Raw genomic sequence first — 26496 nt, 5'->3', positions numbered from 1 at the left:
GTTAGTCCCACTTTTATCCATTAGTGTCATACTCACAACCACGACCCTAATGAATATTTATTACATGAACCTTTTTTGCAAAAGTATTTGGTTCAAGTAAACTTAAAGTGTTGGGATTCAAGCCCAAGGCTCCAGAGAGACTGGAGCCTAAATCTAGTCAGTTTAGCCTGCTCAGCCACGCTACCTCACATCTACAAGCGCACAACTATAGTAACTTGGCCAAACACTGTGGACACCCGCTGTGGTGACCTGGCTATGCAGGGTAACGCAGCATTCACCGACAGTTGAGCGAGTTACAGGTGAAAAGCAAAGTATAATAACTGTCTGCATATAATATATGTCTTTCCTTATTTATTCTTCTTCCCCATTGTATGTTTGCTCTCTGCTTTAGAAACGCGAGCTGTCATCACTGCAAGGAAACGTATCACACAGCGTTCTACTGTTTACACTCACTGAACTTTCAGCATGACAGTGACCCCTCTTGTCGCCTCTATAGTTAGACTTCAAGACAGCTGGTTTGTTTACCGATACAATTCTTGTCACCTTAGGTTGTGGTTTTTTAAAATAAGAAGGCTCGGTCCCACTGTCTGGCTACCCTTATATATATACGTCACCACTTTACATAGTCTCACCTCTCGCTATGTGGATCGTAGGTGCAGAAGGCAGAGAGTGAGACACTGATGCAGACAAAATACGTTTGTGAGTTGAAAAATACTGGCAGTGGTGGGATTCGTACCCACGCCTTCAAAGAGACTGGAGCCTTAATCCAGCGCCTTAGACCACTCAGCCACACTACCCTGTGCAAACCTGTTTCTGTAAGCTTTCTGAAGTGATATGTTCTGTTGAATAGGGGAGTTGGAGAATAAGGGTGTATAGCCTGTGAAGTGATCCTAGGAAAGTCAACGCCAACAGCAGCAGGCACGTGATACATTCAGTATGTCAGGATTGGCCCTGGCCATGGGAGGTGTCAGGGAGCGCCAGTCCTGAGAGTCCGTAGGAAGACAACCCTTACATTGGCGTCCCGCACGCGCTGCTTCTCTTTCTTTAAGGATAAGGAATCAAACTATCTACGTCCCTCAACTTACCAACCCTCCGCCTCAGGAAAGATTTTGTGATTCATGAGCAGAACCCAGCTGGCGCTGTTTACAGTAATGCCTAAGCACAGTACTCAACTGAGCGGTGTTTCCAAACTGAGCCGTTGTACTGCCGGAAATACCATGGGATATGTCATTTAACTTTCACATAAAATAGGGTTAACCCAGCCCTACCACATACTAAAAACTAAAGACGGAACAATAAACCGACGAGGATGGGATTCGAACCCACGCGTGCAGAGCACAGTAGATTAGCAGTCCATCGCCTTAACCACTCGGCCACCTCGTCTTCAAAACACCATGTTTCAGGAGTACAAAATATGGTAGCCAAAATGTGTTCTATTAGGTGATAGTTGTCTAAACATAATAAAGAGCATATATTTACAGATTGTTATGGTAACTTGTTGTCTTCAGCTTTGCTCTATACGACCTTGTTGTCCATCCCTACTTCAGCTTGAATTTATATGTTAAATGTAATGTAATCATGAAAATTACACTTTCCAAACGTGTTCTATCCATATGTGATGTACTATCACACTACCCTCAAATGAGCTAAGATTGCTTTAATTCAGTTGTACGTGGATTTAAAGTGCAATATCATACAAATATTGTACTGGTATGGCGCTTTCGAGTCTCTAGGTGTCAGTTATTGGTGGTGTGCTTACATGTCAACATTAGGCAGCAAATAGTACACAATTAAGGAACTGCCTTCCCATTTAATGTGCATTGTTCTGCAAAAAGTTTTAAGTAGGAGAAAGTAAAACTTAGTTTATAAAACCACCTAAACTGGGAGTATTGCCGCTACAGCTATGACACTTCTGTTTAAAAACGTACGTGCATCAACAAGAAATATTTTTGCGCTAAATAAATTGCTGTCCAACTACTCACGTAATGCATAAAACTGAGGCAGTCGTAATTACAATACATTGAAGTAATATTTTGGTAGTTTTTGTTGACGATGACTCCGCAGCAAGCGATCAGATTACTTTTTATTAGTGAAGGCGCGTCAGAGCCTTGATAAGTAAACTTACAAGGAGACACGCCTAGGTCGATGAACCTTTTAGACCAGGTTCGGGGACTTCCCAGTACGAGATGTCTTTTGGCATCACAAATCAATAGATCAATATCTCAACAACAATCGCAATAACTAATCAGCATGCTAATCAATAACCTTTAATGAGAGTCAATAAAGTGAACACACCATGATCTTTCAGTCATGAATAACCACACCAATTTAGTTAAGTGTTAGGATATTTATTTCCCTACTGGTTACAATCTAAAGTCATTTCTGTTAATCTCATCAGCAATTCATCTCATTAGTAACTCTTCAGATTTGCAATTAGAAACGCAATTAATCAATGCATAGAGAATATTCACTCAGTATTAACACATAATTATTAAGAAGCAACTTAGCAAAGTCTCAGTAGTGCATGGTTCAACAAAGCAAGAACTCAGTCATTTGTCTATTTACAGATTTTAGTGAACACCTTAAATAACCTCGTATTAGCATCAGCATGTTGGGCTTCATGCATAACAATTTAGCAAACTAAAATTTGGAAAACATCTAACTATGGCCTCTATCAAAGAGCAGTTGGTACCTAGAAAGAAAAGGCAAACAGACAATTACAATTTTCATCAGATAGTTACCCATCCAACGGATCAGCAAACAGCGTCAGTCTTCGTCCTCGGGACATCAGTCGTTTGCATCATCAGCAAAGAAAGGACAGGGCAAAGTATCAGTATGGCATAGCTAAGGAACAAGAACTTCCCTCATATAGAGGAGAAGTAAGTATCAGGTAAGGAATAAGTAAAGGGTGGTTTAGAGTAACAGGGCGAACAAACGGCAAAGTCTCAAACGAAATGGCCTAAATGGCTCAGTAGAATGACAAAGAATGGCTTGGAGTGGAATGTCCAATAAATGCCTGATTTCTCCTCGGGTCATGTGGTTAAATCAAAACTGTCTAATTTACTCCTAATTCCTCAATGGATAATCATTGGTGCATCGCCATCTCTGTCCAATAATCTTCACCAGAGTTTTACACAAACCACAGTTCTCATGTCGTTGATTGGCCTTTGTTATTGACGTTTTCATCGGTTGGAATGTCAGGTAAGAAAAGTTACATTTTACGCTACAGTCAGTAGTTCCATTGTATTCTCCTACTCCAGGCAGCCTTGCACCTGTTACAGATTACACTGTTGCATTCAGCAAGAATGTCTCCTTGAGCAAGTAGGGTCCCATGAGAAAGAATTTACTACAGCTACACACATCTCTAGCTTCTGGGAAAGTACAGTTTCATGTCCTTCAGGAAAATAGCACATTGCACGTTAGAAAAAGACAGTTTAATATGAGACCAGGCAGCTAGGCACAGACCTTCGCTAAACTAAGGCCTACTGCTTAATGAACAAACTCCTAATCCATAACTCCAATTTTGATATTTTAATACAAATTAAAAACATTATTACATAATTAATTCAGCATTAATAACTTTCATTAGTCTTCGTATACATTGGTAGCCACTCCCCGTGGGCACATTTCAAACGTGTGCATTATTTCTACGTTAACACATTTTTTATGCAGCTTCATTACACAATATATTGTAAGCTTTTCATGTTAATATTAATTTTAAAAGACACACTCCAGCAATCCCTCCTCTGATGACTCTTGTCATCACACAAATCTTCCCTACTAATTTTACATACTAAAATTCCCTCATATCAATCTCTTCCCTTCTTGGTTTCCCCTTTGATCTTGCCCTGAATAATTTTTCCCTTTGTTTTTCTTCCCTCCTCCTATTATTTTTCGCCATCTTCAATTTTATTGTTTTACTAATTTTACATGCCACCCATGATCCAAATAAGCAATCTATAAAAATCAATATCCCCTGTATTATTTTAGACAATATCCCATGCCAAATGTTACTAATCCAATTTCCCACTGAAGCAAATCCTTTCCCAACCTTTTTCCAAACACCTGGTTCTTTCAAATCCTTCAAGTCCGTACTATCCCTAGTCAAGTTAGTAAGCATACTTCTAATCTCATTACTATTATCTGGTATGTGAGCGCAACAATTACACCCATTGAGCAATCTACAAACTCTGCCATTTTTCACTAAAAGAATGTCTAAAGCAAGACTGTTTTGAAGAGTCATAGCCCCCTCCGCAGCAAGTTCAGTATCCATCAGGAGTATAGCCCCTGAAAAGTTTGTCAGCATGTTATCCTCAATAGTAGACAACTTTTGAATCTTTATGGAGTTCATAATAACTCCCACTGAAGAAATTATCGTCCCAAATATGTCTCCTTCTACACCAGCAGCAATCACTTTCTTGTGTCTAGTACGATGTAATTCAGACAATTTTGGTAACCTTTTCAAATCGTCAAGTTGATATATCTATGGGAAAACTATCCCCAAATAACATGTCCCATACTATCCCTTTGGAAGACGGTAATAAGCATTAAGTCCACATATATAATAAATCCCGGGGATTGCTGGATCCTGTCCATTTAACATGAACGTCCATTTACTCTGAAACAAAAACACACGCTTCCATTCACTCATTCCCACAAACACATTGTCATAGTATGATTTGGTCTTGGATATGCAAAGCTTTCCTACATGTAGTGCGTCTAAATCTAACTTCCCTTGTTCTCTAATTGCACTATAACCGTCACTACTAGCAAAGGCCCGTTGCTGTAATCCTTTCTCTAGTTTACCCTTCAATGCCCTTCTTCTCTCTTCCGTGTGATCTAAAAAGCTTTTCTCTACAGGTGTAAGCAAACATGTCAAATTATTGTGGTGTGCATAAGATGTACTAATTGTTAATGTCGCCTGAAAGAATCCTTTAACTAACTTTATGCTATAGTACTTAGCTACCCCACTCACATCCTCTATGATAGGCACATTAGAAAACACAAGATCATGATTTGAGTAAAAATATTGAATCTCTTCCTGGTTATAGAATCTTGTTAGTAACAGACTACAACGTATCCCATATGTTAATGACAGTCTATGATAGGTAACCCCCTCTTGTACCGAAACAGGAATCTGTGTACACACAAAACAATCTTTTGCATCCATTGTGTCAACATACTCACTCAGCAAGCGATAGAAAACATCAGTGGATAGTTCCCCTTTCGAGTTTGTTCCCTCATGCAAGTATTTTGTATCCAGCTCAAACCTCTCCCAGGCTGTTAGTGCAGTGGTAGTCTCAGGAATTGTAGCATTGTTAGTCCCACTTTTATCCATTAGTGTTATACTCACAACCAAGACCCTAATGAATATGTATTACATGAACCTTTTTTGCAAAAGTATTTGGTTCAAGTAAACTTAAAGTGTTGAGATTCAAGCCCAAGGCTCCAGAGAGACTGGAGCCTAAATCTAGCCAGTTTAGCCTGCTCAGCCACGCTACCTCACATCTACAAGCGCACAACTATAGTAACTTGGCCAAACACTGTGGACACCCGCTGTGGTGCCCTGGCTATGCAGGGTAACGCAGCATTCGCCGACAGTTGAGCGAGTTACAGGTGAAAAGCAAAGTATAATAACTGTCTGCATATAATATCTGTCTTTCCTTATTTATTCTTCTTCCCCATTGTATGTTTGCTCTCTGCTTTAGAAACGCGAGTTGTCATCACTGCAAGGAAACGTATCACACAGCGTTCTACTGTTTACACTCACTGAACTTTCAGCATCACAGTGACCCCTCTCGTCGCCTCTATAGTTAGACTTCAAGATAGCTGGTTTGTTTACCGATACAATTCTTGTCACCTTAGGTTGTGGTTTTTTTAAATAAGAAGGCTCGGTCCCACTGTCTGGGTACCCTTATATATATACGTCACCACTTTACATAGTCTCACCTCTCGCTATGTGGATCGTAGGTGCAGAAGGCAGAGAGTGAGACACTGATGCAGACAAAATACGTTTGTGAGTTGAAAAATACTGGCAGTGGTGGGATTCGAACCCACATCTCCAAAGAGACTGGAGCCTTAATCCAGCGCCTTAGAACACTCAGCCACACTACCCTGTGCAAACCTGTTTCTGTAAGCTTTCTGAAGTGAGATGTTCTGTTGTATAGGGGAGTTGGAGAATAAGGGTGTATAGCCTGTGAAGTGATCCTAGGAAAGTCAACGCCAACAGCAGCAGGCACGTGATACATTCAGTAGGTCAGGATTGGCCCGGGCCATGGGAGGTGTCAGGGAGCGCCAGTCCTGAGAGTCCGTAGGAAGACAACCCTTACATTGGCGTCCCGCACGCGCTGCTTCTCTTTCTTTAAGGATAAGGAATCAAACTATCTACGTCCCTCAACTTACCAACCCTCCGCCTCAGGAAAGATTTTGTGATTCATGAGCAGAACCCAGCTGGCGCTGTTTACAGTAATGCCTAAGCACAGTACTCAACTGAGCGGTGTTTCCAAACTGAGCCGTTGTACTGCCGGAAATACCATGGGATATGTCATTTAACTTTCACATAAAATAGGGTTAACCCAGCCCTACCACATACTAAAAACTAAAGACGGAACAATAAAACCGACGAGGATCGGATTCGAACCCACGCGTGCAGAGCACAATGGATTAGCAGTCCATCGCCTTAACCACTCGGCCACCTCGTCTTCAAAACACCATGTTTCAGGAGTACAAAATATGGTAGCCAAAATGTGTTCTATTAGGTGATAGTTGTCTAAACATAATAAAGAGCATATATTTACAGATTGTTATGGTAACTTGTTGTCTTCAGCTTTGCTCTATACGACCTTGTTGTCCATCCCTACTTCAGCTTGAATTTATATGTTAAATGTAATGTAATCATGAAAATTACACTTTCCAAACGTGTTCTATCCATATGTGATGTACTATCACACTACCCTCAAATGAGCTAAGATTGCTTTAATTCAGTTGTACGTGGATTTAAAGTGCAATATCATACAAATATTGTACTGGTATGGCGCTTTCGAGTCTCTAGGTGTCAGTTATTGGTGGTGTGCTTACATGTCAACATTAGGCAGCAAATAGTACACAATTAAGGAACTGCCTTCCCATTTAATGTGCATTGTTCTGCAAAAAGTTTTAAGTAGGAGAAAGTAAAACTTAGTTTATAAAACCACCTAAACTGGGAGTATTGCCGCTACAGCTATGACACTTCAGTTTAAAAACGTACGTGCATCAACAAGAAATATTTTTGCGCTAAATAAATTGCTGTCCAACTACTCACATAATGCATAAAACTGAGGCAGTCGTAATTACAATACATTGAAGTAATATTTTGGTAGTTTTTGTTGACGATGACTCCGCAGCAAGCGATCAGATTACTTTTTATTAGTGAAGGCGCGTCAGAGCCTTGATAAGTAAACTTACAAGGAGACACGCCTAGGTCGATGAACCTTTTAGACCAGGTTCGGGGACTTCCCAGTACGAGATGTCTTTTGGCATCACAAATCAATAGATCAATATCTCAACAACAATCGCAATAACTAATCAGCATGCTAATCAATAACCTTTAATGAGAGTCAATAAAGTGAACACACCATGATCTTTCAGTCATGAATAACCACACCAATTTAGTTAAGTGTTAGGATATTTATTTCCCTACTGGTTACAATCTAAAGTCATTTCTGTTAATCTCATCAGCAATTCATCTCATTAGTAACTCTTCAGATTTGCAATTAGAAACGCAATTAATCAATGCATAGAGAATATTCACTCAGTATTAACACATAATTATTAAGAAGCAACTTAGCAAAGTCTCAGTAGTGCATGGTTCAACAAAGCAAGAACTCAGTCATTTGTCTATTTGCGTCAGATTTTAGTGAACACCTTAAATAACCTCATATTAGCATCAGCATGTTGGGCTTCATGCAAAACAATTTAGCAAACACAAATTTGGAAAACATCTAACTATGGCCTCTATCAAAGAGCAGTTGGTACCTAGAAAGAAAAGGCAAACAGACAATTACAATTTTCATCAGATAGTTACCCATCCAACGGATCAGCAAACAGCGTCAGTCATCGTCCTCGGGACATCATTCGTTTGCATCATCAGCAAAGAAAGGACAGGGCAAAGTATCAGTATGGCATAGCTAAGGAACAAGAACTTCCCTCATATAGAGGAGAAGTAAGTATCAGGTAAGGAATAAGTAAAGGGTGGTTTAGAGTAACAGGGCGAACAAACGGCAAAGTCTCAAACGAAATGGCCTAAATGGCTCAGTAGAATGGCAAAGAATGGCTTGGAATGGAATGTCCAATAAATGCCTGATTTCTCCTCGGGTCATGTGGTTAAATCAAAACTGTCTAATTTACTCCTAATTCCTCAATGGATAATCATTGGTGCATCGCCATCTCTGTCCAATAATCTTCACCAGAGTTTTACACAAACCACAGTTCTCATGTCGTTGATTGGCCCATGTTATTGACGTTTTCATCGGTTGGAATGTCAGGTAAGAAAAGTTACATTTTACGCTACAGTCAGTAGTTCCATTGTTTTCTCCTACTCCAGGCAGCCTTGCACCTGTTACAAATTACACTGTTGCATTCAGCAAGAATGTCTCCTTGAGCAAGTAGGGTCCCATGAGAAAGAATTTACTACAGCTACACACATCTCTAGCTTCTGGGAATGTACAGTTTCATGTCCTTCAGGAAAATAGCACATTGCACGTTAGAAAAAGACAGTTTAATATGAGACCAGGCAGCTAGGCACAGACCTCCGCTAAACTAAGGCCTACTGCTTAATGAACAAACTCCTAATAAATAACTCCAATTTTGATATGTTAATACAAATTAAAAACATTAGTACATAATTAATTCAGCATTAATAACTTTCATTAGTCTTCGTATACATTGGTAGCCACTCCCCGTGGGCACATTTCAAACGTGTGCATTATTTCTACGTTAACACATTTTTTATGCAGCTTCATTACACAATATATTGTAAGCTTTTCATGTTAATATTAATTTTAAAAGACACACTCCAGCAATCCCTCCTCTGATGACTCTTGTCATCACACAAATCTTCCCTACTAATTTTACATACTAAAATTCCCTCATATCAATCTCTTCCCTTCTTGGTTTCCCCTTTGATCTTGCCCTGAATAATTTTTCCCTTTGTTTTTCTTCCCTCCTCCTATTATTTTTCGCCATCTTCAATTTTATTCTTTTACTAATTTTACATGCCACCCATGATCCAAATAAGCAATCTATAACAATCAATATCCCCTGTATTATTTTAGACAATATCCCATGCCAAATGTTACTAATCCAATTTCCCACTGAAGCAAATCCTTTCCCAACCTTTTTCCAAACACCTGGTTCTTTCAAATCCTTCAAGCCGTACTATCCCTAGTCAAGTTAGTAAGCATACTTCTAATCTCATTACTATTATCTGGTATGTAAGCGCAACAATTACACCCATTGAGCAATCTACAAACTCTGCCATTTTTCACTAAAAGAATGTCTAAAGCAAGCCTGTTTTGAAGAGGCATAGCCCCCTCCGCAGCAAGTTCAGTATCCATCAGGAGTATAGCCCCTGAAAAGTTTGTCAGCATGTTATCCTCAATAGTAGACAACTTTTGAATCTTTATGGAGTTCATAATAACCCCCACTGAAGAAATTATCGTCCCAAATATGTCTCCTACTACACCACCAGCAGTCTCTTTCTTATGTCTAGTACGATGTAATTCACACAATTTTGGTAACCTTTTCAAATCGCCAAGTTGATATATCTTTGGGAAAACTATCCCCAAATAACATGTCCCATACTATCCCTTTGGAAGACGGTAATAAGCATTAAGTCCACATATATAATAAATCCCGGGGATTGCTGGATCCTGTCCATTTAACATGAACGTCCATTCACTCTGAAACAAAAACACACGCTTACATTCACTCATTCCCACAAACACATTGTCATAGTATGATTTGGTCTTGGATATGCAAAGCTTTCCTACATGTAGTGCGTCTAAAGCTAACTTCCCTTGTTCTCTAATTGCACTATAACCGTCACTACTAGCAAAGGCCCGTTGCTGTAATCCTTTCTCTAGTTTACCCTTCAATGCCCTTCTTCTCTCTTCCGTGTGATCTAAAAAGCTTTTCTCTACAGGTTTAAGCAAACATGTCAAATTATTGTGGTGTGCATAAGATGTACTAATTGTTAATGTCGCCTGAAAGAATCCTTTAACTAACTTTATGCTATAGTACTTAGCTACCCCACTCACATCCTCTATGATAGGCACATTAGAAAACACATGATCATGATTTGAGTAAAAATATTGAATCTCTTCCTGGTTATAGAATCTTATTAGTAACAGACTACAACGTATCCCATATGTTAATGACAGTCTATGATAGGTAACCCCCTCTTGTACCGAAACAGGAATATGTGTACACACAAAACAATCTTTTGCATCCATTGTGTCAACATACTCACTCAGCAAGCGATAGAAAACATCAGTGGATAGTTCCCCTTTTGAGTTAGTTCCCTCATGCAAGTATCTTGTATCCAGCTCAAACCTCTCCCAGGCTGTTAGTGCAGTGGTAGTCTCAGGAATTGTAGCATTGTTAGTCCCACTTTTATCCATTAGTGTCATACTCACAACCACGACCCTAATGAATATTTATTACATGAACCTTTTTTGCAAAAGTATTTGGTTCAAGTAAACTTAAAGTGTTGGGATTCAAGCCCACGGCTCCAGAGAGACTGGAGCCTAAATCTAGCCAGTTTAGCCTGCTCAGCCACGCTACCTCACATCTACAAGCTCACAACTATAGTAACTTGGCCAAACACTGTGGACACCCGCTGTGGTGACCTGGCTATGCAGGGTAACGCAGCATTCACCGTCAGTTGAGCGAGTTACAGGTGAAAAGCAAAGTATAATAACTGTCTGCATATAATATATGTCTTTCCTTATTTATTCTTCTTCCCCATTGTATGTTTGCTCTCTGCTTTAGAAACGCGAGCTGTCATCACTGCAAGGAAACGTATCACACAGCGTTCTACTGTTTACACTCACTGAACTTTCAGCATCACAGTGACCCCTCTCGTTGCCTCTATAGTTAGACTTCAAGACAGCTGGTTTGTTTACCGATACAATTCTTGTCACCTTAGGTTGTGGTTTTTTAAAATAAGAAGGCTCGGTCCCACTGTCTGGCTACCCTTATATACATATGTCACCACTTTACATAGTCTCACCTCTCGCTATGTGGTTCGTAGGTGCAGAAGGCAGAGTGTGAGACACTGATGCAGACAAAATACGTTTGTGAGTTGAAAAATACTGGCAGCGGTGGGATTCGAACCCACGCCTCCAAAGAGACTGGAGCCTTAATCCAGCACCTTAGACCGCTCGGCCACACTACCCTGTGCAAACCTGTTTCTGTAAGCTTTCTGAAGTGAGATGTTCTGTTGTTTAGGGGAGTTGGAGAATAACGGTGTATAGCCTGTGAAGTGATCCTAGGAAAGTCAACGCCAACAGCAGCAGGCACGTGATACATTCAGTAGGTCAGGATTGGCTCCGGGCCATGGGAGGTGTCAGGGAGCGCCAGTCCTGAGAGTCCGTAGGAAGACAACCCTTACATTGGCGTCCCGCACGCGCTGCTTCTCTTTCTTTAAGGATAAGGAATCAAACTATCTACGTCCCTCAACTTACCAACCCTCCGCCTCAGGAAAGATTTTGTGATTCATGAGCAGAACAAGGCTGCCGCTGTTTACAGTAATGCCTAAGCACAGTACTCAACTGAGCGGTGTTTCCAAACTGAGCCGTTGTACTGCCGGGAAATACCATGGGATATGTCATTTAACTTTCACATAAAATAGGGTTAACCCAGCCCTACCACATACTAAAAACTAAAGACGGAACTATAAACCGACGAGGACGGGATTCGAACCCACGCGTGCAGAGCACAATGGATTAGCAGTCCATCGCCTTAACCACTCTGCCACCTCATCTTCAAAAACACCATGTTTCAGGAGTACAAAATATGGTAGCCAAAATGTGTTCTATTAGGTGATAGTTGTCTAAACATAATAAAGAGCATATATTTACAGATTGTTATGGTAACTTGTTGTCTTCAGCTTTGCTCTATACGACCTTGTTGTCCATCCCTACTTCAGCTTGAATTTATATGTTAAATGTAATGTAATCATGAAAATTACACTTTCCAAACGTGTTCTATCCATATGTGATGTACTATCACACTACCCTCAAATGAGCTAAGATTGCTTTAATTCAGTTGTACGTGGATTTAAAGTGCAATATCATACAAATATTGTACTGGTATGGCGCTTTCGAGTCTCTAGGTGTCAGTTATTGGTGGTGTGCTTACATGTCAACATTAGGCAGCAAATAGTACACAATTAAGGAAAACTGCCTTCCCATTTAATGTGCATTGTTCTGCAAAAAGTTTTAAGTAGGAGAAAGTAAAACTTAGTTTATAAAACCACCTAAACTGGGAGTATTGCCGCTACAGCTATGACACTTCAGTTTAAAAACGTACGTGCATCAACAAGAAATATTTTTGCGCTAAATAAATTGCTGTCCGACTACTCACGTAATGCATAAAACTGAGGCAGTCGTAATTACAATACATTGAAGTAATATTTTGGTAGTTTTTGTTGACGATGACTCCGCAGCAAGCGATCAGATTACTTTTTATTAGTGAAGGCGCGTCAGAGCCTTGATAAGTAAACTTACAAGGAGACACGCCTAGGTCGATGAACCTTTTAGACCAGGTTCGGGGACTTCCCAGTACGAGATGTCTTTTGGCATCACAAATCAATAGATCAATATCTCAACAACAATCGCACTAACTAATCAGCATGCTAATCAATAACCTTTAATGAGAGTCAATAAAGTGAACACACCATGATCTTTCAGTCATGAATAACCACACCAATTTAGTTAAGTGTTAGGATATTTATTTCCCTACTGGTTATAATCTAAAGTCATTTCTGTTAATCTGATCAGCAATTCATCTCATTAGTAACTCTTCAGATTTGCAATTAGAAACGCAATTAATCAATGCATAGAGAATATTCACTCAGTATTAACACATAATTATTAAGAAGCAACTTAGCAAAGTCTCAGTAGTGCATGGTTCAACAAAGCAAGAACTCAGTCATTTGTCTATTTACGTCAGATTTTAGTGAACACCTTAAATAACCTCGTATTAGCATCAGCATGTTGGGCTTCATGCAAAACAATTTAGCAAACTCAAATTTGGAAAACATCTAACTATGGCCTCTATCAAAGAGCAGTTGATACCTAGAAAGAAAAGGCAAACAGACAATTACAATTTTCATCAGATAGTTACCCATCCAACGGATCAGCAAACAGCGTCAGTCTTCGTCCTCGGGACATCATTCGTTTGCATCATCAGCAAAGAAAGGACAGGGCAAAGTATCAGTATGGCATAGCTAAGGAACAAGAACTTCCCTCATATAGAGGAGAAGTAAGTATCAGGTAAGGAATAAGTAAAGGGTGGTTTAGAGTAACAGGGCGAACAAACGGCAAAGTCTCAAACGAAATGGCCTAAATGGCTCAGTAGAATGGCAAAGAATGGCTTGGAGTGGAATGTCCAATAAATGCCTGATTTCTCCTCGGGTCATGTGGTTAAATCAAAACTGTCTAATTTACTCCTAATTCCTCAATGGATAATCATTGGTGCATCGCCATCTCTGTCCAATAATCTTCACCAGAGTTTTACACAAACCACAGTTCTCATGTCGTTGATTGGCCCATGTTATTGACGTTTTCATCGGTTGGAATGTCAGGTAAGAAAAGTTACATTTTACGCTACAGTCAGTAGTTCCATTGTTTTCTGCCTACTCCAGGCAGCCTTGCACCTGTTACAGATTACACTGTTGCATTCAGCAAGAATGTCTCCTTGAGCAAGTAGGGTCCCATGATAAAGAATTTACTACAGCTACACACATCTCTAGCTTCTGGGAAAGTACAGTTTCATGTCCTTCAGGAAAATAGCACATTGCACGTTAGAAAAAGACAGTTTAATATGAGACCAGGCAGCTAGGCACAGACCTTCGCTAAACTAAGGCCTACTGCTTAATGAACAAACTCCTAATACATAACTCCAATTTTGATATGTTAATACAAATTAAAAACATTAGTACATAATTAATTCAGCATTAATAACTTTCATTAGTCTTCGTATACATTGGTAGCCACTCCCCGTGGGCACATTTCAAACGTGTGCATTATTTCTACGTTAACATATTTTTTATGCAGCTTCATTACACAATATATTGTAAGCTTTTCATGTTAATATTAATTTTAAAAGACACACTCCAGCAATCCCTCCTCTGATGACTCTTGTCATCACACAAATCTTCCCTACTAATTTTACATACTAAAATTCCCTCATATCAATCTCTTCCCTTCTTGGTTTCCCCTTTGATCTTGCCCTGAATAATTTTTCCCTTTGTTTTTCTTCGCTCCTCCTATTATTTTTCGCCATCTTAAATTTTATTCTTTTACTAATTTTACATGCCACCCATGATCCAAATAAGCAATCTATAACAATCAATATCCCCTGTATTATTTTAGACAATATCCCATGCCAAATGTTACTAATCCAATTTCCCACTGAAGCAAATCCTTTCCCAACCTTTTTCCAAACACCTGGTTCTTTCAAATCCTTCAAGTCCGTACTATCCCTAGTCAAGTTAGTAAGCATACTTCTAATCTCATTACTATTATCTGGTATGTGAGCGCAACAATTACACCCATTGAGCAATCTACAAACTCTGCCATTTTTCACTAAAAGAATGTCTAAAGCAAGCCTGTTTTGAAGAGTCATAGCCCCCTCCGCAGCAAGTTCAGTATCCATCAGGAGTATAGCCCCTGAAAAGTTTGTCAGCATGTTATCCTCAATAGTAGACAACTTTTGAATCTTTATGGAGTTCATAATAACTCCCACTGAAGAAATTATCGTCCCAAATATGTGTCCTTCTACACCAGCAGCAATCTCTTTCTTATGTCTAGTACGATGTAATTCAGACAATTTTGATAACCTTTTCAAATCGTCAAGTTGATATATCTTTGGGAAAACTATCCCCAAATAACATGTCCCATACTATCCCATTGGAAGACGGTAATAAGCATTAAGTCCACATATATAATAAATCCCGGGGATTGCTGGATCCTGTCCATTTAACATGAACGTCCATTTACTCTGAAACAAAAACACACGCTTACATTCACTCATTCCCACAAACACATTGTCATAGTATGATTTGGTCTTGGATATGCAAAGCTTTCCTACATGTAGTGCGTCTAAAGCTAACTTCCCTTGTTCTCTAATTGCACTATAACCGTCACTACTAGCAAAGGCCCGTTGCTGTAATCCTTTCTCTAGTTTACCCTTCAATGCCCTTCTTCTCTCTTCCGTGTGATCTAAAAAGCTTTTCTCTACAGGTGTAAGCAAACATGTCAAATTATTGTGGTGTGCGTAAGATGTACTAATTGTTAATGTCGCCTGAAAGAATCCTTTAACTAACTTTATGCTATAGTACTTAGCTACCCCACTCACATCCTCTATGATAGGCACATTAGAAAACACAAGATCATGATTTGAGTAAAAATATTAAATCTCTTCCTGGTTATAGAATCTTGTTAGTAACAGACTACAACGTATCCCATATGTTAATGACAGTCTATGATAGGTAACCCCCTCTTGTACCGAAACAGGAATCTGTGTACACACAAAACAATCTTTTGCATCCATTGTGTCAACATACTCACTCAGCAAGCGATAGAAAACATCAGTGGATAGTTCCCCTTTCGAGTTAGTTCCCTCATGCAAGTATCTTGTATCCAGCTCAAACCTCTCCCAGGCTGTTAGTGCAGTGGTAGTCTCAGGAATTGTAGTATTGTTAGTCCCACTTTTATCCATTAGTGTCATACTCACAACCACGACCCTAATGAATATTTATTACATGAACCTTTTTTGCAAAAGTATTTGGTTCAAGTAAACTTAAAATGTTGGGATTCAAGCCCACGGCTCCAGAGAGACTGGAGCCTAAATCTAGCCAGTTTAGCCTGCTCAGCCACGCTACCTCACGTCTACAAGTGCACAACTATAGTAACTTGGCCAAACACTGTGGACACCCGCTGTGGTGACCTGGCTATGCAGGGTAACACAGCATTTACCGACAGTTGAGCGAGTTACAGGTGAAAAGCAAAGTATAATAACTGTCTGCATATAATATATGTCTTTCCTTATTTATTCGTCTTCCCCATTGTATGTTTGATCTCTGCTTTAGAAACGTGAGCTGTCATCACTGCAAGGGAACGTATCACACAGCGTTCTACTGTTTACACTCACTGAACTTTCAGCATCACAGTGACCCCTCTCGTCGCCTCTATAGTTAGACTTCAAGACAGCTGGTTTGTTTACCGATACAATTCTTGTCACCTTAGGTTGTGGTTTTTTAAAATAAGAAGGCTCGGTCCCACTGTCTGGCTACCCTTATATATATACGTCAACCACTTTACATAGTCTCACCTCTCGCTATGTGGATCGTAGGTGCAGAAGGCAGAGAGTGAGACACTGATGCAGACAAAATACGTTTGAGAGTTGAAAAATACTGGCAGCGGTGGGATTCGAACCCACGCCTCCAAAGAGACTGGAGCCTTAATCCAGCGCCTTAGACCGCTCAGCCACACTACCCTGTGCAAACCTGTTTCTGTAAGCTTTCTGAAGTGAGATGTTCTGTTGTATAGGGGAGTTGGAGAATAAGGGTGTATAGCCTGTGAAGTGATCCTAGGAAAGTCAACGCCAACAGCAGCAGGCACGTGATACATTCAGTAGGTCAGGATTGGTCCCGGGCCATGGGAGGTGTCAGGGAGCGCCAGTCCTGAGAGTCCGTAGGAAGACAACCCTTACTTTGGCGTCCCGCACGCGCTGCTTCTCTTTCTTTAAGGATAAGGAATCAAACTATCTACGTCCCTCAACTTACCAACCCTCCGCCTCAGGAAAGATTTTGTGATTCATGAGCAGAACCCGGCTGGCGCTGTTTACAGTAATGCCTAAGCACAGTACTCAACTGAGCGGTGTTTCCAAACTGAGCCGTTGTACTGCCGGAAATACCATGGGATATGTCATTTAACTTTCACATAAAATAGGGTTAATCCAGCCCTACCACATACTAAGGACGGAACAATAAACCGACGAGGATGCGATTCAAACCCACGCGTGCAGAGCACAATGGATTAGCAGTCCATCGCCTTAACCACTCGGCCACCTCGTCTTCGAAACACCATGTTTCAGGAGTACAAAATATGGTAGCCAAAATGTGTTCTATTAGGTGATAGTTGTCTAAACATAATAAAGAGCATATATTTACAGATTGTTATGGTAACTTGTTGTCTTCAGCTTTGCTCTATACGACCTTGTTGTCCATCCCTACTTCAGCTTGAATTTATATGTTAAATGTAATGTAATCATGAAAATTACACTTTCCAAACGTGTTCTATCCATATGTGATGTACTATCACACTACCCTCAAATGAGCTAAGATTGCTTTAATTCAGTTGTACGTGGATTTAAAGTGCAATATCATACAAATATTGTACTGGTATGGCGCTTTCGAGTCTCTAGGTGTCAGTTATTGGTGGTGTGCTTACATGTCAACATTAGGCAGCAAATAGTACACAATTAAGGAAAACTGCCTTCCCATTTAATGTGCATTGTTCGGCAAAATGTTTTAAGTAGGAGAAAGTAAAACTTAGTTTATAAAACCACCTAAACTGGGAGTATTGCCGCTACAGCTATGACACTTCAGTTTAAAAACGTACGTACATCAACAAGCAATATTTTTGCGCTAAATAAATTGCTGTCCGACTACTCACGTAATGCATAAAACTGAGGCAGTCGTAATTACAATACATTGAAGTAATATTTTGGTAGTTTTTGTTGACGATGACTCCGCAGCAAGCGATCAGATTACTTTTTATTAGTGAAGGCGCGTCAGAGCCTTGATAAGTAAACTTACAAGGAGACACGCCTAGGTCGATGAACCTTTTAGACCAGGTTCGGGGACTTCCCAGTACGAGATGTCTTTTGGCATCACAAATCAATAGATCAATATCTCAACAACAATCGCAATAACTAATCAGCATGCTAATCAATAACCTTTAATGAGAGTCAATAAAGTGAACACACCATGATCTTTCAGTCATGAATAACCACACCAATTTAGTTAAGTGTTAGGATATTTATTTCCCTACTGGTTACAATCTAAAGTCATTTCTGTTAATCTCATCAGCAATTCATCTCATTAGTAACTCTTCAGATTTGCAATTAGAAACGCAATTAATCAATGCGTAGAGAATATTCACTCAGTATTAACACATAATTATTAAGAAGCAACTTAGCAAAGTCTCAGTAGTGCATGGTTCAACAAAGCAAGAACTCAGTCATTTGTCTATTTGCGTCAGATTTTAGTGAACACCTTAAATAACCTCGTATTAGCATCAGCATGTTGGGCTTCATGCAAAACAATTTAGCAAACACAAATTTGGAAAACATCTAACTATGGCCTCTATCAAAGAGCAGTTGGTACCTAGAAAGAAAAGGCAAACAGACAATTACAATTTTCATCAGATAGTTACCCATCCAACGGATCAGCAAACAGCGTCAGTCTTCGTCCTCGGGACATCAGTCGTTTGCATCATCAGCAAAGAAAGGACAGGGCAAAGTATCAGTATGGCATAGCTAAGGAACAAGAACTTCCCTCATATAGAGGAGAAGTAAGTATCAGGTAAGGAATAAGTAAAGGGTGGTTTAGAGTAACAGGGCGAACAAACGGCAAAGTCTCAAACTAAATGGCCTAAATGGCTCAGTAGAATGGCATAGAATGGCTTGGAGTGGAATGTCCAATAAATGCCTGATTTCTCCTCGGGTCATGTGGTTAAATCAAAGCTGTCTAATTTACTCCTAATTCCTCAATGGATAATCATTGGTGCATCGCCATCTCTGTCCAATAATCTTCACCAGAGTTTTACACAAACCACAGTTCTCATGTCGTTGATTGGCCCATGTTATTGACGTTTTCATCGGTTGGAATGACAGGTAAGAAAAGTTACATTTTACGCTACAGTCAGTAGTTCCATTGTTTTCTCCTACTCCAGGCAGCCTTGAACCTGTTACAAATTACACTGTTGAATTCAGCAAGAATGTCTCCTTGAGCAAGTAGGGTCCCATGAGAAAGAATTTACTACAGCTACACATATCTCTAGCTTCTGGGAAAGTACAGTTTCATGTCCTTCAGGAAAATAGCACATTGCACGTTAGAAAAAGACAGTTTAATATGAGACCAGGCAGCTAGGCACAGACCTTCGCTAAACTAAGGCCTACTGCTTAATGAACAAACTCCTAATACATAACTCCAATTTTGATATGTTAATACAAATTAAAAACATTAGTACATAATTAATTCAGCATTAATAACTTTCATTAGTCTTCGTATACATTGGTAGCCACTCCCCGTGGGCACATTTCAAACGTGTGCATTATTTCTACGTTAACACATTTTTTATGCAGCTTCATTACACAATATATTGTAAGCTTTTCATGTTAATATTAATTTTAAAAGACACACTCCAGCAATCCCTCCTCTGATGACTCTTGTCATCACACAAATCTTCCCTACTAATTTTACATACTAAAATTCCCTCATATCAATCTCTTCCCTTCTTGGTTTCCCCTTTGATCTTGCCCTGAATAATTTTTCCCTTTGTTTTTCTTCGCTCCTCCTATTATTTTTCGCCATCTTAAATTTTATTCTTTTACTAATTTTACATGCCACCCATGATCCAAATAAGCAATCTATAACAATCAATATCCCCTGTATTATTTTAGACAATATCCCATGCCAAATGTTACTAATCCAATTTCCCACTGAAGCAAATCCTTTCCCAACCTTTTTCCAAACACCTGGTTCTTTCAAATCCTTCAAGTCCGTACTATCCCTAGTCAAGTTAGTAAGCATACTTCTAATCTCATTACTATTATCTGGTATGTGAGCGCAACAATTACACCCATTGAGCAATCTACAAACTCTGCCATTTTTCACTAAAAGAATGTCTAAAGCAAGCCTGTTTTGAAGAGTCATAGCCCCCTCCGCAGCAAGTTCAGTATGCATCAGGAGTATAGCCCCTGAAAAGTTTGTCAGCATGTTATCCTCAATAGTAGACAACTTTTGAATCTTTATGGAGTTCATAATAACTCCCACTGAAGAAATTATCTTCCCAAATATGTCTCCTTCTACACCAGCAGCAATCTCTTTCTTATGTCTAGTACGATGTAATTCAGACAATTTTGGTAACCTTTTCAAATCGTCAAGTTGATATATCTTTGGGAAAACTATCCCCAAATAACATGTCCCATACTATCCCATTGGAAGACGGTAATAAGCATTAAGTCCACATATATAATAAATCCCGGGGATTGCTGGATCCTGTCCATTTAACATGAACGTCCATTTACTCTGAAACAAAAACACACGCTTACATTCACTCATTCCCACAAACACATTGTCATAGTATGATTTGGTCTTGGATATGCAAAGCTTTCCTACATGTAGTGCGTCTAAAGCTAACTTCCCTTGTTCTCTAATTGCACTATAACCGTCACTACTAGCAAAGGCCCGTTGCTGTAATCCTTTCTCTAGTTTACCCTTCAATGCCCTTCTTCTCTCTTCCGTGTGATCTAAAAAGCTTTTCTCTACAGGTGTAAGCAAACATGTCAAATTATTGTGGTGTGCATAAGATGTACTAATTGTTAATGTCGCCTGAAAGAATCCTTTAACTAACTTTATGCTATAGTACTTAGCTACCCCACTCACATCCTCTATGATAGGCACATTAGAAAACACAAGATCATGATTTGAGTAAAAATATTGAATCTCTTCCTGGTTATAGAATCTTGTTAGTAACAGACTACAACGTATCCCATATGTTAATGACAGTCTATGATAGGTAACCCCCTCTTGTACCGAAACAGGAATCTGTGTACACACAAAACAATCTTTTGCATCCATTGTGTCAACATACTCACTCAGCAAGCGATAGAAAACATCAGTGGATAGTTCCCCTTTCGAGTTAGTTCCCTCATGCAAGTATCTTGTATCCAGCTCAAACCTCTCCCAGGCTGTTAGTGCAGTGGTAGTCTCAGGAATTGTAGCATTGTTAGTCCCACTTTTATCCATTAGTGTCATACTCACAACCACGACCCTAATGAATATTTATTACATGAACCTTTTTTGCAAAAGTATTTGGTTCAAGTAAACTTAAAGTGTTGGGATTCAAGCCCACGGCTCCAGAGAGACTGGAGCCTAAATATAGCCAGTTTAGCCTGCTCAGCCACGCTACCTCACATCTACAAGCTCACAACTATAGTAACTTGGCCAAACACTGTGGACACCCGCTGTGGTGACCTGGCTATGCAGGGTAACGCAGCATTCACCGACAGTTGAGCGAGTTACAGGTGAAAAGCAAAGTATAATAACTGTCTGCATATAATATATGTCTTTCCTTATTTATTCTTCTTCCCCATTGTATGTTTGCTCTCTGCTTTAGAAACGCGAGCTGTCATCACTGCAAGGAAACGTATCACACAGCGTTCTACTGTTTACACTCACTGAACTTTCAGCATCACAGTGACCCCTCTCGTCGCCTCTATAGTTAGACTTCAAGACAGCTGGTTTGTTTACCGATACAATTCTTGTCACCTTAGGTTGTGGTTTTTTAAAATAAGAAGGCTCGGTCCCACTGTCTGGCTACCCTTATATATATACGTCACCACTTTACATAGTCTCACCTCTCGCTATGTGGATCGTAGTTGCAGAAGGCAGAGAGTGAGACACTGATGCAGACAAAATACGTTTGTGAGTTGAAAAATACTGGCAGCGGTGGGATTCGAACCCATGCCTCCAAAGAGACTGGAGCCTTAATCCAGCACCTTAGACCACTCGGCCACACTACCCTCTGCAAACCTGTTTCTGTAAGCTTTCTGAAGTGAGATGTTCTGTTGTATAGGGGACTTGGAGAATAAGGGTGTATAGCCTGTGAAGTGATCCTAGGAAAGTCAACGCCAACAGCAGCAGGCACGTGATACATTCAGTAGGTCAGGATTGGCCCCGGGCCATGGGAGGTGTCAGGGAGCGCAAGTCCTGAGAGTCCGTAGGAAGACAACCCTTACATTGGCGTCCCGCACACGCTGCTTCTCTTTCTTTAAGGATAAGGAATCAAACTATCTACGTCCCTCAACTTACCAACCCTCCGCCTCAGGAAAGATTTTGTGATTCATGAGCAGAACCCGGCTGGCGCTGTTTACAGTAATGCCTAAGCACAGTACTCAACTGAGCGGTGTTTCCAAACTAAGCCGTTGTACTGCCGGAAATACCATGGGATATGTCATTTAACTTTCACATAAAATAGGGTTAACCCAGCCCTACCACATACTAAAAACTAAAGACGGAACAATAAACCGACGAGGATGGGATTCGAACCCACGCGTGCAGAGCACAATGGATTAGCAGTCCATCGCCTTAACCACTCGGCCACCTCGTCTTCAAAAACACCATGTTTCAGGAGTACAAAATATGGTAGCCAAAATGTGTTCTATTAGGTGATAGTTGTCTAAACATAATAAAGAGCATATATTTACAGATTGTTATGGTAACTTGTTGTCTTCAGCTTTGCTGTATACGACCTTGTTGTCCATCCCTACTTCAGCTTGAATTTATATGTTAAATGTAATGTAATCATGAAAATTACACTTTCCAAACGTGTTCTATCCATATGTGATGTACTATCACACTACCCTCAAATGAGCTAAGATTGCTTTAATTCAGTTGTACGTGGATTTAAAGTGCAATATCATACAAATATTGTACTGGTATGGCGCTTTCGAGTCTCTAGGTGTCAGTTATTGGTGGTGTGCTTACATGTCAACATTAGGCAGCAAATAGTACACAATTAAGGAAAACTGCCTTCCCATTTAATGTGCATTGTTCTGCAAAAAGTTTTAAGTAGGAGAAAGTAAAACTTAGTTTATAAAACCACCTAAACTGGGAGTATTGCCGCTACAGCTATGACACTTCAGTTTAAAAACGTACGTGCATCAACAAGATATATTTTTGCGCTAAATAAATTGCTGTCCGACTACTCACGTAATGCATAAAACTGAGGCAGTCGTATTTACAATACATTGAAGTAATATTTTGGTAGTTTTTGTTGACGATGACTCCGCAGCAAGCAATCAGATGACTTTTTATTAGTGAAGGCGCGTCAGAGCCTTGATAAGTAAACTTACAAGGAGACACGCCTAGGTCGATGAACCTTTTAGACCAGGTTCGGGGGCTTCCCAGTACGAGATGTCTTTTGGCATCACAAATCAATAGATCAATATCTCAACAACAATCGCAATAACTAATCAGCATGCTAATCAATAACCTTTAATGAGAGTCAATAAAGTGAACACACCATGATCTTTCAGTCATGAATAACCACACCAATTTAGTTAAGTGTTAGGATATTTATTTCCCTACTGGTTACAATCTAAAGTCATTTCTGTTAATCTCATCAGCAATTCATCTCATTAGTAACTCTTCAGATTTGCAATTAGAAACGCAATTAATCAATGCATAGAGAATATTCACTCAGTATTAACACATAATTATTAAGAAGCAACTTAGCAAAGTCTCACTAGTGCATGGTTCAACAAAGCAAGAACTTAGTCATTTGTCTATTTGCGTCAGATTTTAGTGAACACCTTAAATAACCTCATATTAGCATCAGCATGTTGGGCTTCATGCAAAACAATTTAGCAAACTCAAATTTGGAAAACATCTAACCATGGCCTCTATCAAAGAGCAGTTGGTACCTAGAAAGAAAAGGCAAACAGACAATTACAATTTTCATCAGATAGTTACCCATCCAACGGATCAGCAAACAGCGTCAGTCTTCGTCCTCGGGACATCAGTCGTTTGCATCATCAGCAAAGAAAGGACAGGGCAAAGTATCAGTATGGCATAGCTAAGGAACAAGAACTTCCCTCATATAGAGGAGAAGTAAGTATCAGGTAAGGAATAAGTAAAGGGTGGTTTAGAGTAACAGGGCGAACAAACGGCAAAGTCTCAAACGAAATGGCCTAAATGGCTCAGTAGAATGGCAAAGAATGGCTTGGAGTGGAATGTCCAATAAATGCCTGATTTCTCCTCGGGTCATGTGGTTAAATCAAAACTGTCTAATTTACTCCTAATTCCTCAATGGATAATCATTGGTGCATCGCCATCTCTGTCCAATAATCTTCACCAGAGTTTTACACAAACCACAGTTCTCATGTCGTTGATTGGCCCATGTTATTGACGTTTTCATCGGTTGGAATGTCAGGTAAGAAAAGTTACATTTTACGCTACAGTCAGTAGTTCCATTGTTTTCTCCTACTCCAGGCAGCCTTGCACCTGTTACAAATTACACTGTTGCATTCAGCAAGAATGTCTCCTTGAGCAAGTAGGGTCCCATGAGAAAGAATTTACTACAGCTACACACATCTCTAGCTTCTGGGAAAGTACAGTTTCATGTCCTTCAGGAAAATAGCACATTGCACGTTAGAAAAAGACAGTTTAATATGAGACCAGGCAGCTAGGCACAGACCTTCGCTAAACTAAGGCCTACTGCTTAATAAACAAACTCCTAATACATAACTCCAATTTTGATATGTTAATACAAATTAAAAACATTAGTACATAATTCATTCAGCATTAATAACTTTCATTAATCTTCGTATACATTGGTAGCCACTCCCCGTGGGCACATTTCAAACGTGTGCATTATTTCTACGTTAACACATTTTTTATGCAGCTTCATTACACAATATATTGTAAGCTTTTCATGTTAATATTAATTTTAAAAGACACACTCCAGCAATCCCTCCTCTGATGACTCTTGTCATCACACAAATCTTCCCTACTAATTTTACATACTAAAATTCCCTCATATCAATCTCTTCCCTTCTTGGTTTCCCCTTTGATCTTGCCCTGAATAATTTTTCCCTTTGTTTTTCTTCCCTCCTCCTATTATTTTTTGCCATCTTCAATTTTATTCTTTTACTAATTTTACATGCCACCCATGATCCAAATAAGCAATCTATAACAATCAATATCCCCTGTATTATTTTAGACAATGTCCCATGCCAAATGTTACTAATCCAATTTCCCACTGAAGCAAATCCTTTCCCAACCTTTTTCCAAACACCTGGTTCTTTCAAATCCTTCAAGTCCGTACTATCGCCAGTCAAGTTAGTAAGCATACTTCTAATCTCATTACTATTATCTGGTATGTAAGCGCAACAATTACACCCATTGAGCAATCTACAAACTCTGCCATTTTTCACTAAAAGAATGTCTAAAGCAAGCCTGTTTTGAAGAGTCATAGCCCCCTCCGCAGCAAGTTCAGTATCCATCAGGAGTATAGCCCCTGAAAAGTTTGTCAGCATGTTGTCCTCAAAAGTAGACAACTTTTTATTCTTTATGGAGTTCATAATAACTCCCACTGAAGAAATTATCGTCCCAAATATGTCTCCTACTACACCAGCAGCAGTCTCTTTCTTTTGTCTAGTACGATGTAATTCAGACAATTTTGGTAACCTTTTCAAATCGTCAAGTTGATATATCTTTGGGAAAACTATCCCCAAATAACATGTCCCATACTATCCCTTTGGAAGACGGTAATAAGCATTAAGTCCACATATATAATAAATCCCGGGGATTGCTGGATCCTGTCCATTTAACATGAACGTCCATTTACTCTGAAACAAAAACACACGCTTACATTCACTCATTCCCACAAACACATTGTCATAGTATGATTTGGTCTTGGATATGCAAAGCTTTCCTACATGTAGTGCGTCTAAAGCTAACTTCCCTTGTTCTCTAATTGCACTATAACCGTCACTACTAGCAAAGGCCCGTTGCTGTAATCCTTTCTCTAGTTTACCCTTCAATGCCCTTCTTCTCTCTTCCGTGTGATCTAAAAAGCTTTTCTCTACAGGTGTAAGCAAACATGTCAAATTATTGTGGTGTGCATAAGATGTACTAATTGTTAATGTCGCCTGAAAGAATCCTTTAACTAACTTTATGCTATAGTACTTAGCTACCCCACTCACATCCTCTATGATAGACACTTTAGAAAACACAAGATCATGATTTGAGTTAAAATATTGAATCTCTTCCTGGTTATAGAATCTTGTTAGTAACAGACTACAACATATCCCATATGTTAATGACAGTCTGTAATAGGTAACCCCCTCTTGTACCGAAACAGGAATCTGTGTACACACAAAACAATCTTTTGCATCCATTGTGTCAACATACTCACTCAGCAAGCGATAGAAAACATC

The 26496-nt window shown here is 39.6% G+C and overlaps 10 non-coding genes across 10 annotated transcripts; all 10 read right to left on the bottom strand.

Moving 5' to 3' along the window:
* Positions 1-715: 715 nt before the first annotated feature.
* TRNAL-AAG (transfer RNA leucine (anticodon AAG)) lies at positions 716-797 on the bottom strand. The gene has a single exon. It is a non-coding gene; the product is annotated as a tRNA-Leu (tRNA).
* A 504-nt stretch (positions 798-1301) lies between these two features.
* TRNAS-GCU (transfer RNA serine (anticodon GCU)) lies at positions 1302-1383 on the bottom strand. Its single transcript has one exon. It is a non-coding gene; the product is annotated as a tRNA-Ser (tRNA).
* A 4649-nt stretch (positions 1384-6032) lies between these two features.
* Positions 6033-6114, bottom strand: TRNAL-AAG (transfer RNA leucine (anticodon AAG)). The gene has a single exon. It is a non-coding gene; the product is annotated as a tRNA-Leu (tRNA).
* Positions 6115-6619: 505 nt separating this feature from the next.
* TRNAS-GCU (transfer RNA serine (anticodon GCU)) lies at positions 6620-6701 on the bottom strand. The gene has a single exon. It is a non-coding gene; the product is annotated as a tRNA-Ser (tRNA).
* Positions 6702-11352: 4651 nt separating this feature from the next.
* On the bottom strand, positions 11353-11434 carry TRNAL-AAG (transfer RNA leucine (anticodon AAG)). The gene has a single exon. It is a non-coding gene; the product is annotated as a tRNA-Leu (tRNA).
* A 506-nt stretch (positions 11435-11940) lies between these two features.
* Positions 11941-12022, bottom strand: TRNAS-GCU (transfer RNA serine (anticodon GCU)). The gene has a single exon. It is a non-coding gene; the product is annotated as a tRNA-Ser (tRNA).
* A 4657-nt stretch (positions 12023-16679) lies between these two features.
* TRNAL-AAG (transfer RNA leucine (anticodon AAG)) lies at positions 16680-16761 on the bottom strand. The gene has a single exon. It is a non-coding gene; the product is annotated as a tRNA-Leu (tRNA).
* A 498-nt stretch (positions 16762-17259) lies between these two features.
* Positions 17260-17341, bottom strand: TRNAS-GCU (transfer RNA serine (anticodon GCU)). Its single transcript has one exon. It is a non-coding gene; the product is annotated as a tRNA-Ser (tRNA).
* A 4654-nt stretch (positions 17342-21995) lies between these two features.
* On the bottom strand, positions 21996-22077 carry TRNAL-AAG (transfer RNA leucine (anticodon AAG)). The gene has a single exon. It is a non-coding gene; the product is annotated as a tRNA-Leu (tRNA).
* A 505-nt stretch (positions 22078-22582) lies between these two features.
* On the bottom strand, positions 22583-22664 carry TRNAS-GCU (transfer RNA serine (anticodon GCU)). Its single transcript has one exon. It is a non-coding gene; the product is annotated as a tRNA-Ser (tRNA).
* Positions 22665-26496: the final 3832 nt, after the last annotated feature.

Source organism: Pleurodeles waltl, chromosome 12 (genome assembly GCF_031143425.1).
Source record: "Pleurodeles waltl isolate 20211129_DDA chromosome 12, aPleWal1.hap1.20221129, whole genome shotgun sequence".
Taxonomy (NCBI): Eukaryota; Metazoa; Chordata; class Amphibia; order Caudata; family Salamandridae; genus Pleurodeles; species Pleurodeles waltl.
Note: the sequence above shows the minus strand (reverse complement) of the source record. Positions and strands in the feature narration are given on the sequence as shown.